A 16687-nucleotide genomic window follows, 5' to 3' on the forward strand; every position below is an offset into this window, starting at 1 on the left:
GTGAAGCTTAAATGAGGCTTCAGCAGTCTGAGTTAGTCATATGAAGTAGATATCTGTCCAAGCTTGAAACCTTTCTGCCTAAATGCCAATAATGTTCTTTGTTGCACTAGTTCAGATCTGACCTCAATTAATTGTCTGTCTAGCTGCTTGTCCTGCTTATGACTGGAGAGAGGACTAGACCATAACGCCATCATCACTCTGCAAACATGTAGAGCTTGACTCTGGTGAGACTCAAACCAACAACCTTTGAATATCTTCACCTGCACTGCACTTATGTTGGAGAACTGCAGCATAATTTCCGCTCTTTCATCATCTTGATATTTTATAAAGGCCAACTCTGGTGGGACTCGAACCCACAACCTTTGAATCCCTTCACCTGTTACATCTAGAAGTCCAATGCGCTATCCATTGCGCCACAGAGCCACATAATACTGCTGTTTCAAACATGATTACACAGTTAAATATCCCACCCCGAACAATATGTGTTTATATTATATTTATATAAATTAATTAAAAGCCTGAAAGTTGGAAACTAATTGTTCCAGGATACATTTGGGACTAGATTGGAGTCTCATCCTCAGGTCTTTATTGTTCAGACCATCCTTTAGAGGGGAGGATTTAGTTATGCTTCAGTTCAGTTCATAGAACAGCTTGACTGGAACATAGATCTATTTCATCACTCTGCCAACATATAAAGCTCGACTCTGGTGGGACTCGAACCCACAACCTTTGAATGCCTTCGCTTGCTTTTGGTCTAGAAGTCCAACGCGCTATCCATTGCGCCACAGAGCCACATGTTGTCCTGATTATTTTATTTTCTACAGGTAAATATCACCCATCTATTGCTGCAGGATGTCCATGTCTTCAGTATGTTTCTATAGTTATACTGTAACTTCAACATAACATTGGGGACATTAACTTGCTGCATTAGATAGCAATGTAGCAGGGCATGATCAGATCACATCTCCAACACAAACTAATCACTCCAGGATTCATTTGGGACTGAATGGAAACCTCATTCTCATGTCTTGATAGGATAGTTTTTGTTTCTGTGTTCAAACCTTTCCTTAGAGGGGTGATTTAGTTCTGTTGGTTTGTAGATATAGAGCATGAATCTATTTCATCACTTTGCCAACATATAAAGCTCGACTCTGGTGGGACTCGAACCCACAACCTTCACTTGTTTCTGTCTAAAAGTCCATTGTGCCACAGAGCCTCATGTTGCCCTAATTATATTATTTTCTAGAGCCAAATATCACCCATCTATTGCTGCCAAGATGCCTGCGGGACGTCTGTAGTTGTTGTGTAACTTCAACATAACATTGAGGATATTAACCTGCAGCATTAGGTAGCAATGTAGCAGGGCATATCCCCGAATGATCAGATCATGTTTCCACTGCAAACTACTAACTAAACTAACAATCACTCCAGGATTCATTTGGGACTGAATGGAAACCACATTCTCAGGTCTTGTAGGATCGTTTTTGTTAACAAACCTTCCCTTTGAGGGTTGATTCAGTTCAGTTGGTCCGTAGCTGTGCCAACATATAAAGCTTGACTCTGGTGGGACTCGAACCCACAACCTTTGAATGCCTTAGCTTGTTTTTGTCTAGAAGTCCAATGCGCTATCCATTGCGCCACAGAGCCTCACATTGCTATCATTGCTGTCTTATGTTAGTGTGCTATTATCTGCTCACAATTCAAGGGGCTGCAACAGACAGTAGCCTGTGTATGACCTGCAGGTCACCAAATTCAAACTGCACTAAAATTCTACACTTCTACTGCTGCCAAGATGCATGCAGGGTGTCCATGCCCTCTGTGTGTTTCTGTAGTTATACTGTAACTTCAACACAACATTGGGGACATTAAACTGCAGCATTAGATATGCAGCAGGGCATGATCAGATCACATCTCCAACACAAACTAATCACTCTAAGATTAATTTGGGACTGAATGGAAACCTCATTCTCATGTCTCATGTAAGATAGTTTTTGTTAACATTTGCTTTTTTCTTTCTGTGTTCCAACCTTTCCTTAGAGGGGTGATTTAGTTTTGTTGGTTTGGAGGGAGAGCCAGATAAGAATTTGACTGGAGCATGAATCATATAACATATAAAGCTCGACTCTGGTGGGACTCGAACCCACAACCTTTGAATGCCTTCACGTGTTTCTATCTAGAAGTCCAATGCGCTATCCATTGCGCCACAGAGCCACTTTTTTAATTTTTCAGACATGATTACACAGTGAAATATCTCAACCCAATAATTTTATATAAATTAATTTACAGCCTGAAAGTTGGAGGAGTCATTTTTAAAACAGTCCTTCTTCAAGGCTTCTTCAGCTTTTCATTGCCAATGTATGTTAGTGTGCTATTATCTGCTCACAATTCAAGGGGTTGCAACAGACAGTAGCCTGTGTATGACCTGCAGGTCACCAAATTCAAACTGCACAACAATTCAAACTGCGTAAATAACTGATCTGATACTTCTACTGCTGCCAAGATGCCTGCAGGGCGTCCATGCCCTCTGTGTGTTTCTGTAGTTATATTGTAACTTCAACACAACATTGGGGACATTAAATTGCAGCATTAGGTAGCAATGCAACAGGGCATGTACCCTGAAAGAAATACATAGATTATTTGTCATGCTGAACTCTATCAAAAGCCCTCATACCATACAAGGCTGCTTCAATGTCAAAACAGTGTTTCTACAGTTGTGAAAGATCTGGTTAGTGATTTTGGAGACCTCCATCATAAGTAGGTCTCTCTCATCATCCTGACACTTTATAATCTCGACTCTGGTGGGACTCGAACCCACAACCTTTGAATCACTTCGCCTGTTTTCATCTAGAAGTCCAACGCGCTATCCATTGCGCCACAGAGCCCCATATTTGTACCTTTTCAGACTTGATTACACAGGAGTCATTTTCATAACCACTCCTTTTAGGCTTCTCCAGCTTTTCATTGCGCGTGCTTAAGTGTGCTATTACATTGTGCTCAGCATGCAATGGGCTGCAACAGACAGTAGCCTGTATATGACCTGCAGGTCACCAAACTCCAAGCACTACAATTCAAGCTGTGCACATTGTGGGTTTACGTGACATATAGGCATTTTTAAACATATTGTTTGTCTGCTTTGGTCAAAATCACTGGATGAATTGATAAACTTGATACATTTCAGTTTGTTTTCACACACATGGGCCCAAATGTCTGTAGGTCTACTGTAACTTCATCACAACATTGGGGACATTAAGCTGCAGAATTCTGAATGCAGGACACGTCCCCTGAAAAAAGAAATAAAAAAAACATGAGTAAAAATAGGAATTATGTGCATCCTCAACTCTCATCTCAAAAGCCTTCATGCCAGTCAAGGATGCTTTTTGCATTATTGCATTATTGCTTTATTGCGAACGATCTAGTTAGTGATTTTAGAGTCAACCAGCGTACAATTCATGAAGTTTGACTGTGGTTGGACTCAAACCCAAAACCTTTGAATCACTTCGACTGTTCATATTTAACAGTCCATATACATTGCACGACAGAGCCACACATGCAACAGACATTAAACTGCAGTATTAGGTAGCAATAGAGCAGGGCATATCTCCCTTAAGTCTTTACAGTTGTGAGACTTCTAGCACAAATACCTGTTTTTCATCATCCTGACATTTTATAAAGCTCGACTCTGGTGGGACTTGAACCCACAACCTTTGAATACCTTTTCCTGTTTCTGCCTAGAAGTCCAATGCACTATCCATTGCGCCACAGAGCCTCATATCCCTATCATTGCTGGCTTCAGTTGAGACAAAAGTTTGACTGGAGTATAAATCTATTTCATCACTACATCCAACATGTCAAGCTGAACTCTGGTGGAACTTGAACCCACCACTTTTTAAATACATCCAACTTCACTCACCTAGAAGCCCAATGTCCATTGCACCACAATGCTACAAAACAGCTATGCATTAAATTACATTTTTGTTGGCCTAGTTCTTCAAATTCAGTCTTACATGTTTATGTAATCTATTTGGAAGCAGCAGGATTTGTACTAGAATTTAAAATAAAGTTGTGCAGGTTTGAACAAAGTTTGACTGCATAGTGTGAGATTGTACTAACTGAATTAGTTGGATTTTGGAGATTAAACTTTCACACATCATACTTACCACACAGTTTTCTTGTGCAATGAAGAATTATTACCACATTTCAGCTGCTGCCACTTTCAGTTTGACCTCCAAATAAAGTGGTTTGGAGAATCTGGATTGGTTTATTTATTTACAACATGTGTTCTTATAAATGTTGTCAGCTTTATTTTCCCAGATGTCAGCATTTGGTGAGTGCAATGTCTGATAACAATAATGAACAAAAAATAATATCCACATTGTGATAAAGTAGAATTACTCTTCAGCCCTGAAATAAAAAGTTAACCATGTGGAAAACAACAGTTTGTGCAAAGTGGAGGTGATCCCTGTAGTGAATAATAGATAAATACACCATACTATATAAATGCACATAATAATAATACAATATAATGTTAAATACATAATGTTTTATAATATCAGAAATACATATGCTCCATAAACATGCTTTATGCATAAAGAAACACACACTCACACCAGAGGATGACATATAGCAAATCAATGCCTGGCTCCTGTGTGTGTGTGTGTGTGTCTGAATGTAGATGTGTGGCTCATCTGCATAAATGTAAATTAGTTCACACACACACTTGGCCATAGATTGTTGCAGTGACTTTATCTCTATGCAATTATTTAAATGAGACCTGGAATTGTAGGACAGTTACGTAAGTGCCGTATTTCGAAAAAGAGGTTTAGCAGGAAATTACATAAGACGCTGTTTCTGAGGCTATTTACAGCCATGATGAACGGCACTATGTGAAGACAATCAAACCAAGACAATGCATTTGTGTATTTCTAGCGACGAGTAAAGACTGAATTCAACACCGAATGCGAGCCATACATTTAAGGCGGTGGCTGCTGAGTTCATCACTTCCACCAGTTCATTTGAAGTCTTTGTATTCAAACTGTTTCAAGAGCCACAGGTGACGTTTTAAAAGTCACTGGCCAATTAAAATCATATAATATAATGATCCAGGCATTGTCTGTTTTATTTACAGGGCATCTCAACCATTTTCTGCTGTCTTTACGTTTGTATTTTGACTTTCCATTAGACTCCAAACTGACATCAGGATTTATGTTGGAAGGTCCTCAGGTTTTGTGAATGAGGCACTGAGCTCCGTTTTCTGATTTTCTCTTTACATAAACATCTTACCAAGTGAAGCTTCAAGAAGTCACTGAGCTCAGTAGACGACGTTGCCATGGTCCTTACTGTCTGCCATCACACTTTCACAAGTTGTGCTGCTAAATTAGCTAATGCAGTCTAACATAATTGTTAAATGAGCTGGTTAGGATGAGTTGAATTATTAAAGCCTATTATCGCTTTACCATCGTCTCTCCTGTTTGACGAGTGTTTAGAAGGCACTATAGGACTTAATATTACATTATATGTGACTGTATGATTGACTTGCAGGGAAAATGATTCATTTTCAGTTTATGCATTTGGAAAGTGAGGTATACAAATATTTAAGTATTGGTACTGAAACTGAATAACCCTTAGTCATGACTGACACTGCTGTCACAGTCTGCACAACAGTCTGCAACTGATAAGGGCAAAGAGGTACCGCTATAATACATGTTTTGGCAACATTTTGGCTCATACAAAATTCACAACTGTGGTTAAACTTATTGCAAAAAATTCTATAGTCCACATCAAATCTTGGATGGATCTTTAGCACTGTGCACACACTGCATCTATTCAGCTTGAACTTGAATTAACCAGTCCTTAAAGATCTCTAGAAAGTTTACATTTGATCTACAAGACTTTGTTAGTTATTTGTTCTGCACATTACAAACATCTTTTCTCAGCTGCAGAAGAGTGGATAACTCTCGTGGTGTATGGATGATTGCCTCAGTTGGATCTTGGTAACCACAGTGTTAAGTAGATGTGTTTCTAAGATGGCTTACAGATATCTGATGGCTCATTAACATCTCATTGGGTTGGGTTTCCTAAGATGGGGCATGTGGTCTTTGCAACGCTTGATTAACCTCACGTGGTTGTAAGTGGACAGAGAGCTAAATAGGCGGACTTCTGAAGTGGTCCCCTCTCAGCGGATTGGGTTTAAGCAGTTATTGAGCTAAGTAGAAGCAGTACTTAGCTGGAGAGTAGATGCTTTGCAGTCATTGTGGAGCTGCTGAGGATTAGCTGATGGCGGTCTGATGACAGATGCATCTCTTGGCTCCAGGGAAGATGTTCTGCATGGTTCACTGGGCTAAGACCACTGAGAGCATCTAGGCTCAAGGGGGGGGGCGGGGGGATCCCTATGGTAGCATAAGCATCACAGTCTGTGCTGGAGGCAGAGATAATACTATTTGGTTAAACCTCAATGGGTGGAGCCACAGAACTGCACTAACATTAAAGAAAAAGACGCTGAAGTTAAAAACATGTTATATATTTTCCTATTTATCCAACTCATACCACCGAATTCATAAAGCTTGTTAGATAATGTTTAGCATATTACGTGAGCCAGCATTCCTGATGACATCATAGAAGAGGCTCTGTGGCGCAATGGATAGCGCATTGGACTTCTAGTTGAATATATGAGGGGGAATTCAAAGGTTGTGGGTTCGAGTCCCACCAGAGTCGAGCTTTAGAATATGGTATTTAGCAATTACAGATCTAAATATTCTAATGCTGGAAGACAACTAAGCCCTTCTCAACTGTAAACCATCGACTCAACAGCAACATCAGGTTCGTTCTTGTGGGTAATATGGTTTCTTGACAGAGTCATTTATATGATATTATTAATGGTCACTGCATTGCTAGCTAGTGCTGCTGTAGTGCTCTAAAAGCAGAAAAACACAAATGACTGAATGCCTGAACATCCTGCAGATCTTCTGGCCCCTTAGACAAATAAACGATTCAGTGCTTAATTGACAGCGGCAGCCAACACAAAGCTTTGTGGTACAGTGGATGTCATTATGGATTTCAGGTTAAGCATGTGGTGGTAGCCTAATGGCGTTGTTACATGGTGACTTCTTCAAGGTAATGCAGTAACTATCAAAATGGTTTTTTTTTATTCATGGCAAGAAGAATACCGAGAGGAAAGTTTAATTGGTGTTGCCTTTCATTCAGAAGAGGAGGGTTATATAAAATGGGATGGTGTGACAGAGTTAATATAATAACTGCTCCCTTCCTCCTCTCATAAGTCACTAAGTATTCAAAACCCTCATAGAAATACTCTAAATGATCTTCTTCACATTACTTTCAATGGTTACATCATTTTGTCACAAACCAAATTCAGAAACATAGACAGTATATAGTCTGATGTAGTTACACCTCATGCTGTGACAGATTCAGCTGATTATCGTACATTCAGAGATGAGAACTATGAGCCACAACATAATTATACAATATAGCATTAGGAATTGGAAAATGAGGAAGTATGACTAATCAAGGATTAAGAATATCCAGGTTTACACTAAAAAAGTTTGGAATAATTTTATTTCAGTATATTTCATACTTGCACAAAATGCTGCAGAAAACATCTCGCCTTACCATACAACACAATGAACTGTACACACACACACACACACACACACACACACACAAACCTCCTAACCTTTCCGCCTCAGTGCCCAAACAGCCTTTTGTTCTCTAAATTTACCAATGATACGGCGATTGTCCTCATGTCAGCCAATCACAGCTCCTATTGTGACCCAAATCAGCCAATCAGAGCACCATATGTACACCCAAACTGACCAATCAGCCAGCAGATGCCCCTTGCTGTCTTTACGCCACACCCACCCCTATCTGTGTCACACACATGCACACACTCTGTATAATTGAACTCGCTTCCCTTCACTGTCTTTTGTTCAGATGTGCACTTGTACATGAGCTGCACATTTGAAAAGCTGCGTATGTTTGTGTGTGACATGTGTGTATGTGCTTGTGTGTGTTTGTGATGTGTGTGCGCCCGTGCGTGCATGTGTGTGCATTTACTGACCTTTGCTGCTACATCAGTTCTGACCTTTTTCATGGCAGCAAGTGGGAGCATTTGCCGCTTTTATCTGACACTCTATGAGGAGAGAAATGACCAAAAAAGGGTTCAGATCGATCGTTTTTGTTGTCCTTGTTGTTTACAGGAAACAGTTTGTCATATTTTCAACAAGCAGGTATTATCTTGAAAGTGAAACAGTTAACCAAAACCACCAAACCAACTCTACTTTTTAAGGCAAATCTCTCATTTTTTTTCCAAATAAAAAAGTGATGCATAATAACAGAGTGATAGCATATTAGAAATGATTCATCACCTGTTTCTCACACTGTTGCTCATGTCACATTCCTCCTCCTTGATTGAAGACAACTGCACAGTCATCCTGTTTTATGATGGGCCAGTACAAGATAAATAAGGTTATTAATTATAAATCATGTAAATATATTCCAGCAGAGCCCCAAATTAAAAATATAGACCTGGAAATGTGCATGATATGTCCTCTTTAAGACATGTACAAATAGAAAACATGTGACTCAATGGGAAATGCATTGGGCTCTAGTCAAGCATGTGAATAGTGACTCTGAGGTTCTGAGTTTGAGTCCCACTAGAGTTAAGTTGATTAAAAGACCTTGAGTCTTTCAATCCTGCAAGAAGACAAACACTATGTCAACTGTAAGCTAGTAGAGCAACTGATTATCGTTGCTGTGCAAGAAAAAGGCTGTTTTGAATCTGTATTGTTAACCATATTTACATTAGCTATCAGTCTTCCTTCCTTCTGCTGGTGAATTCCTTTAAATGTTGGTCCACATTTTTGGAATTTCAAACCTGACATGCATGAATTATGTGCATAAAAAGAGAACCGATCCGAAAATAACCTGCCCTGAACAGACCTAGGATGGACTCAAACAGAGCCGAAGAGAGCACGAACAGGAAGTCTGACAGCAAATTGATGCTCCACCAGTTAACAAGTAGTCACAGTGGAAAAGAGCAGCAATACGTGTCATTCTTCCTGCACAGTTCACACTCTTTATCTGCCTTAAAACACATCTTAACCTTTGGAGTCCATTTGGATCTGAGACCTGTGGCAATACAACAAAACCTGCCAGACCCAATTAGACTGAATATCATTGGAGCTCCTTTTCGAGAATCAAGTGGAGCCATGAAGACATTCTGCATGAGATAGCCTCCAAACAAAACAGGAACCCGCTCATTAAAACATTTCTCCACAGCTCCAGTAGTTTTGCCTTTAAACACTCAGCTGCTAATATGCTGAACGAAGGATGAGTGCTACACAATCTGAAAAATGTTTGAAAAGACAGTGATTGGAGGACTTCAAATCATTTTAGTCCCATATTATCTGTTTGTGTCTTTCTCTCCTCTGGTTGAATCAGAGTTCACGTTCTGCTTTGTGGAAATCTGGTGGGGGGGGCGGGGTGCATTTAATTCATCAGAGGGAGTGAAGGCAGGCGGATTTCTCTGAGGTCTTTGCAGGATGAAAAATCCTGCAGAGTTGAGTTAAATCAAGCGCGCCTGAGGAGGGATCACATTATTCAGAGAAAGTCTTCTGTACCACCTCAGGTGACGAACAGCATGGCAGGAGGGAGGCTTTCTCATCTATCTGGACCCACAGTGTGTGTGTGTGTGTGTTCTGTCTCCTGTGGGCTCTGCAGAGCAGTGAAGGTCGGACAGTTGTCTAATGACTGTCTAGTGTGTGTGTGTGTGTGCGTGTGTGTGTGTGCGTGTGTGTGTGTGTGTGCGTGCGTGTGCATGTCAGACAAAGAACCAAGACTTAAATATATCTTCATGTTAATTTAAAATGATGATTTATTGATAGAATTGGTCGTAACCGCCGAAAGAAAGAGAATAAGTCTCATTCAGGGAAAATGTGTGTGTGAGTAAGAGAGAGAGAAAGAGAGAGAATGGCTGAATGAAAGATAAGTCGCTGAAAGGATGAAAGAGAAGCAGAGAGATGACTGGGAAGACAGAGACATTACATAATGGTTGTAATAGCCGCATTTCTGCTCCACTGTCTGCATCGCCTCCTGCTGGTCAGAACAGTGAACTACATCTGAATCACACAGCTGTGAATGTTCAGTGAGGATCATTATTATATAAGTGGGCTGACAAATGGCACAGAGACAGAGACACATAGAGATTAAATGAAAATGTAAATCACATCCTCCTCTGCAGACAGAAATAATGACAACATGTTTTTAAATGTTAATAGTCGTGTATTTTTAGAATGAAGACAAAGGTGTTTGTAGAAATATCAGAAATGTGTCATCCAGCTGGGGGGCGTGACAGTGTCTGTGTTTGATTGACAGCAGCTTGCTACCAGCTACCAGTGTTACACTGTACAGGATGGAGACAAAGTAAACAAGCTGTTGTAGCTATAAGTCATGTTCAGACAGTGTACAACCAAACCAGCATCTAAGCACTGCAAACCAAACCATTTGCAGGTATCTTTACATGATGTTTAATGTGCTGCAGTTTAGGAACTCATTAACTATCTAGCCAGCTAACTGACATTAGCAGTGCAGATTTCCCCAATGAATGATTGTTTGGTGGCTTGTTCAGTGAGCTAAGCTTCAGGATGACATGTTTTTATCTTTGTATCTTAGATAAGAAGGAGACTTTGGCAGGAAAACTATTGTGGGTTATTGATCAGAGTCTGTGGCTCCTGTGTTGTGTTGCAGGAAGCTATCAGGCTCAGTTTGACCGCCTGCTCTGTCTATGATAGACCGACACAACATTGCTTTATTCAAAGATTTGATTTGGTGTATTGAAATAACACCACTCTACACCAAATATGTTTCTTGTTTTAGCCAATAATCCCTCTCATTGTCGTTGCATGAAAGTCAGACACACTCCACTTTCATCCACCAGCCCCATACTTTTTTCTTGTTTCATAAAGGATGCACTACTTCCTGCACTGACACTGAATGTTCTTGGCATCTGATGTAAATCATGAGTAATTGTCCAATGTAAACTTGATTCCCAGGGATACAGACCAGAAGAGTTGTCTGAAGCTCCCATTACTCCTCCAGGAAATACAACATAACAGGAAGTGGGTCTAATTTAAGAAAGGTTGGTGCCAGATTGGATCAACCAGACGGACAATTGCAATACTGTTGTGAGAATTTAACTCTAACCTTAACCTTAAACTAACCCTAACCTCAAACCTAGCATTTACCCGAAAGGAACTGGTTGCAGCGTTGAACCGGAAAGCCTCTACTCAGCATGTTTGTCATGTGGCTTAAGTCTTTGTGCTCACCTGCAATACAAAGATCATTATTCTGATCCTGAACCAGAGCAGATTATAAACCCAAACCATGACAACTGAAGAATATGGAGTTTTGAAACTCCTCGTAATTAATTTGGACACCATCCAGCTACACGAGAGTCAATACTTCCAAACTCCTCTGAAAACAGAGGGATTTGTCATGAGTCACACATCGAGAAAAGTCCCTGAGAGAGTTTTTAGTTTGATGCCAGCAGGCGTCTGGCCAGCAGGACGTTTCATTCACTGACTAAACTCTTAATACTTGCAGAAGGCAGACCATAGTAATTTTCTTCACTGGGATGTGAATCAGCTGATCTGACCGGTTTAGAGAGAGAGCAAGAGGGAGAATTTCTCTTCTCTGTTTTCATAGACTGATTATTATCAATAAAACATTGTTGTTACTCTTAATATTATTTCCTTTCTTCCCCACTCTCCCTCCCTTGTCTGTCTCTTTCTCTCTGCTTTTTCCTCAGAGGATTCAGGTCATCGCTGGGTTGCAGACAAAAATGTCAGTCTGGCCGAGACTCAAATCTTCGGCTGTCCCTCCGCCTTATCTCTCCTTCTCTGCTGGTTTTATTTAACAGATTTAAAACACAAAATACATTTATTGCACCATATAAATTATTACAGAATCGTGGAAAAAATACAAAATAATAATACTGTGTATAATCACAACATCTTTAAAAACAAACAATTCATCAGTAACGACAAGAATTTTGTACTAATCAATTAGCAGTAAACTTAGTCGGGGAGAGCAGCAGGTGAGCCAGCTGTCAATCACAGCTGTCAATCAATGCCCACACAGCATGTTATTAATGGAGCACAAATTTCCAAAATCATCACCACTACACTTAATTTCCAAACAGAAGGTGAGGTTTCCTGAATGAGAATTAATTGGAGTCAACATTTAGCAGCACTTTAAGGTATTTCTGCATTGGCTTCAGCCTCAAGCAGTGGTAGTTGCTACTTTGGCATAACTATGAAATCATCCACCAAAGTACACATTTTGCTGAAACCCAGCCAACTACTGACACTGAGGAATTAAACTCACTGTTGTGTTTCCAACAGAGATGAAGAACGATGACGATTATACTGATGGAGGCTTAAAAAACAGCAGCATCAGAAAGGCAATTTTTTATGTATGCTGGTGTTGGATATGATTAATGGATGTAAAGGAGACATGCAGAGGTAGAAAATGAGACTTAGAACTTCAGAGAGTCGTCTGCTGACTGATGATTATTAAATTTTATTTCTCTCCCTTTCTAGCTTTGTTTTCATCATCACTTCCTCTTCATCCCGTCCTGTGTTTTTAATGAGACTGTCTTCCCAAGAAAAACTATACAATACGTCATAATGTCAGTCGCCCAAAAACGACACATTGTTATGCTTGAGTTTCCATCTAGCAGCCATTTGTTTTCTGAATTTGACCAATTAGGGACATTCAGCCCTCCAAACTCCTCTCTGACAGGTCCTGTGCTGTTGGACAGTACTGCCCTCGAAGCAGGGACTTCTGTCACTTCAAACTATAAAGGGATTAAACTGACTCTTGGTCCCCTAAAAAATGTTCCTGCAGTGGAAAGGCCCTGTAATTGGATGCAGAGTACTGCGATAAAGCCCAAAGGCAAGTGGAAAGAGTATTGAAACCCAACCAAGACAGTGAGTAGTTTTAAGATATAAAAGCAGTGCAGAGCAGATACAATATTGACACTCTGCCAAAAGACATACCGGACAGGAGTATTGAAACCCTGCCGACACACACGCAGGAGCTCTGAACAGTCGCCAAAAGACACAACGGATGGAGAATTGAAACCTGTCCAGAAAGCCCTGCGAGTGAACTCCCGCTGTGGTTACTAATCAGCTACAGTACAGAGAGCGAGCCAGACAGACAGTGAACCCGCCAGACAGGGAAAGATAGAGAAAGAGAGAGAGAGAGAGAGAGAGAGAGAGAGAGAGAGAGAGAGAGAGAGAGAGAGAGAGAGAGAGAGAGAGAGAGAGAGAGAGAGAGAGAGAGAGAGAGAGAGAGGGAGAGGGCGGGCTGGATGGATGTCTGGAGTCCGCCTCAGTGAGCAGTCTGCTGATTCATGCTAAGAGAGACGAGGCAGCGAAACCGAGTCTGACAGAAAGATATGAAGCGTTTCAGCCCAACCCACCTGATGTGAATCATTCAACAGCTGAAGGAGGAATAGAAGCCTACGAGACGAATAAACCCTTCGAGATGAATCAAGATGGATGTCTCAAAGCCCCTGTGCAGTCAACAATAACACTGAGGTGTCTCAGTGGGAGAAAATAATAGATAAGCGATAGCAGTCTTTTGGCATCAAAAGTCACCTTTCTATCCCTTTTGAAATGATTTGCCTTATTCTCTGGGGAAAAGGGGTTTCTTTGCCTTGCATCTAGACCTTATACCCCAATACAGCCCTGAAGCTGCAGTCATACTGAATTTGCCTCCCATTCATTTCAATAAGAAGCAGAGCCACACTTTCACTTTGCCTGTTTTAACCTTTTTGCTTTTTGCACAGTCCCGCTAGTTGGACAGGGCTGAAACATTTATCATTGTAATTTATATCTGCATTGAGAAATAAAGACAGAGCTTAAGAACAGTAAAGTGTTTGATAATGAGCTGTATGATTTACAACTTTACTCAAGCTATTTCCTGTCCTAACTGCTATTAGACACATTGTGTGAATGAATTTCACATTCACAAAAACTTAATTAATATCATAAGGATTAATTTTCCCCATAATTAGTACCTAATTCTTTCCAGGAAACTTTCAAGGAAATTATTACGAAATAAAATAGTTGCGAAGTCCATAGATCCATAATATGAAGTGTGGTTACTATAAAAGATTATATTAATCAGATTCTAACATTTAATTACACAAATACATGAGTCTATTTTTAAAATATTAAATAAGCCTATTAAAGGGACTATTAAGGACATTTTTAATCCCATAGAATTCAAATTGAATAAAGATTTGTCCAAATGTCTCATCTAATATTGTCTGTCACATTGAACTGTCCGTGTCTGACCTTTGACCTGTTTTGTCTGCTATGTGTGTCTGTGAATTGTATTGAGCTCATTTCAGCTGTTATTCAGCTTCCGTGTGTAATAAATTATTTAAATGCTTATTTAACTCTTTAATCTGCCTTTTGATGATGTTTGAGAATCATCTGTTGTTTCTTTTTAGTCTTTTCATGTCTGCCAACAATCAATCAGATCACAGAGAGTCTACAGAGAAGATGCTGATTGATCTGCTATTGATAACCTATTGATCTACCTTAAGAGGTCAGACTGAGCTAATAACATCAGTCTGACAGAGTGGAAGCAGACTTCATTTATTACCATAAAGTAAATGTTAAACTAGTTAAAATAAAGCTATTATAATAAACTATTATAGTTTGCAACTTGAAACATAGCATCAAGTATTCTTGACAAACATGTATGAATACCTCTAAGTAACACCTGCTAAATGCTACTATAAGAAGATATCTCCCCTATCACTAAGATGCAACAATATAAGGATGTGTGGACGAGATGTCAGGATAATAATTGTATTCTAATTTCTGTATTTTTTTATTATAGTTTTCAAACACTTACCTTGGCTGCAGTGTGAGAGTCAGGTTGTTGGACTGAAGCTGGACTGTGATGATACTGATGGACAGTTTGAACCTGAAGACAAAAGAGAGAAATGTGTGAAAAGCTCATTAACTTTTACAGCTGACTCTTAATAGAGTCTGACTCACAAAGCTGTGATGTGGCAAAGATCAAAGATGCATTCAGGTACAAACACACTGGTTTCACTGTAGTATCCCTAAGATGTTCCTGAAGTGAAGTGCAGTTATAAATGCATTGTACTTTCACATGTCCTAATAACATCTGGAAAATATTCCTATGAACATCTGTTTGCTATGATCATTTCTCTTAGTATCCCCCTTAAATATCATGATGGTGTCACTGCCTGCCTGGGTCACAAATTCATACAATACTTCTGTTGCCTTTGTGCCATTTCTGCATGTTTTCATCTTCTTTTAGTCAGCACAGTGACGGACCCTTTACTCAAGTAAAAGTACCAATACAATACTGTTTTACAAAGCCTTCTCCCAGATGTTTTCTTGTTTTCTTCTCTGTGCAGAATGATGTATGTGCAGAATTAGTTTTCACATTAATCTGCTGAAAGTTTCTCTGTTCTTTCCTTTAATCTGAGTTTAACTTGTTGGACCCACAAAAAATGATTTGTGATAAAGTACCAGTCAAAAGTTTTAAATGGTACAGTTAGTTTAGTCCAGTGGTTACATGATCAGAACATAAATCTGAGGGGCTGTGAGATGGAAAAAACTGGACTTTTCTTTCATCTTTACTCTTTTGTGACACACTGCACAATTTTACTTTTGTTAATCAATTACATAAGTTTAGAGGGGAAACAACTCAACATGACCAGAAGCTCCAACGTCACACTGCTTCTTTTGTAAGGAGAATAAGCTAAAATATTCAAATCTACTGATTTAATCTCTAACAATGACTGAGGTCCTCAATCTGAGGATTAAAGTATTTAGTTAGTTAGTTATTTAGCTGGGGAAGCAGAAAAGGCGCGGAGTGTGGCGACACCTGCTGGCCGCAGACAAACATTGCAGCTTCTCCCCAAAATAATTCAGATTATGTGTATTATGGCGCTTTTCCACTACACAGTTCCAGCACGTGTGTTAGTAACAAGAGTCAACAAGACGGCATTTCATAACAAACAATTAATCCAATTTAACTTGTGCAAAGATTTGAGCAATGGCGTTGTTATTGTTTATTTTATTGTACGATGTATATGTTGTTTTTTATCGTCTGGTTGGATGTTTTTGTGAATGTTAAAACGGAACTATGATGCAACACAAAAGTCACATAAATGCTCATGAATAAAATGTCATCCAATTTATTTTATTTTCTCTAAATTGTATATATAATCTAACAAAGATGAAAAACTATTTGAGAAGACAGTGAAGAGTTTGCGAGAAAAAGCCCAAAATAAGTGAAACTAGAGGGAACAATCACGAACTTCATCTTTACGGCACGATTTATTTATTAATGCATAAAACAGCTGACATAATCACACATCACCAATTACTAAATGAAACTGGACAGATTAACCGAGATTAACAAAGTACAAGGAAGAAGAAGACTACTGGAAGAAAATAATCAAATGTATTATAACCGGTGTTTGCGTATCTTGAACTACTAATGACTAATAATTGAGTTGATTGAAGATAAGTGATAGTTAACAGGTATATAGAAGGATAAATGGCCTGTGAAGATGAACAAAGTACTCAGTCATTCACATCATCGTTCAGTTCAAACC

At 39.4% G+C, this 16687-nt stretch overlaps 7 non-coding genes across 7 annotated transcripts; 1 reads left to right on the forward strand and 6 right to left on the reverse strand.

The window, feature by feature from the left end:
- Positions 1–332: 332 nt before the first annotated feature.
- trnar-ucu (transfer RNA arginine (anticodon UCU)) lies at positions 333–423 on the reverse strand. The gene is given in 2 exon segments: positions 333–368; positions 387–423. It is a non-coding gene; the product is annotated as a tRNA-Arg (tRNA).
- A 276-nt stretch (positions 424–699) lies between these two features.
- trnar-ucu (transfer RNA arginine (anticodon UCU)) lies at positions 700–792 on the reverse strand. Its single transcript has 2 exons — positions 756–792; positions 700–735 (listed from the first exon to the last, which is right to left on the reverse strand). It is a non-coding gene; the product is annotated as a tRNA-Arg (tRNA).
- A 763-nt stretch (positions 793–1555) lies between these two features.
- Positions 1556–1647, reverse strand: trnar-ucu (transfer RNA arginine (anticodon UCU)). Its single transcript is given in 2 exon segments — positions 1556–1591; positions 1611–1647. It is a non-coding gene; the product is annotated as a tRNA-Arg (tRNA).
- Positions 1648–2119: 472 nt separating this feature from the next.
- Positions 2120–2211, reverse strand: trnar-ucu (transfer RNA arginine (anticodon UCU)). Its single transcript is given in 2 exon segments — positions 2120–2155; positions 2175–2211. It is a non-coding gene; the product is annotated as a tRNA-Arg (tRNA).
- A 579-nt stretch (positions 2212–2790) lies between these two features.
- trnar-ucu (transfer RNA arginine (anticodon UCU)) lies at positions 2791–2882 on the reverse strand. The gene is given in 2 exon segments: positions 2791–2826; positions 2846–2882. It is a non-coding gene; the product is annotated as a tRNA-Arg (tRNA).
- Positions 2883–3674: 792 nt separating this feature from the next.
- On the reverse strand, positions 3675–3766 carry trnar-ucu (transfer RNA arginine (anticodon UCU)). The gene is given in 2 exon segments: positions 3675–3710; positions 3730–3766. It is a non-coding gene; the product is annotated as a tRNA-Arg (tRNA).
- Positions 3767–6619: 2853 nt separating this feature from the next.
- trnar-ucu (transfer RNA arginine (anticodon UCU)) lies at positions 6620–6711 on the forward strand. Its single transcript is given in 2 exon segments — positions 6620–6656; positions 6676–6711. It is a non-coding gene; the product is annotated as a tRNA-Arg (tRNA).
- The last annotated feature ends 9976 nt before the right edge of the window (positions 6712–16687 follow it).

The sequence above is a fragment of the Scomber scombrus genome, chromosome 5, assembly GCF_963691925.1.
Source record: "Scomber scombrus chromosome 5, fScoSco1.1, whole genome shotgun sequence".
Classification (NCBI taxonomy): Eukaryota; Metazoa; Chordata; class Actinopteri; order Scombriformes; family Scombridae; genus Scomber; species Scomber scombrus.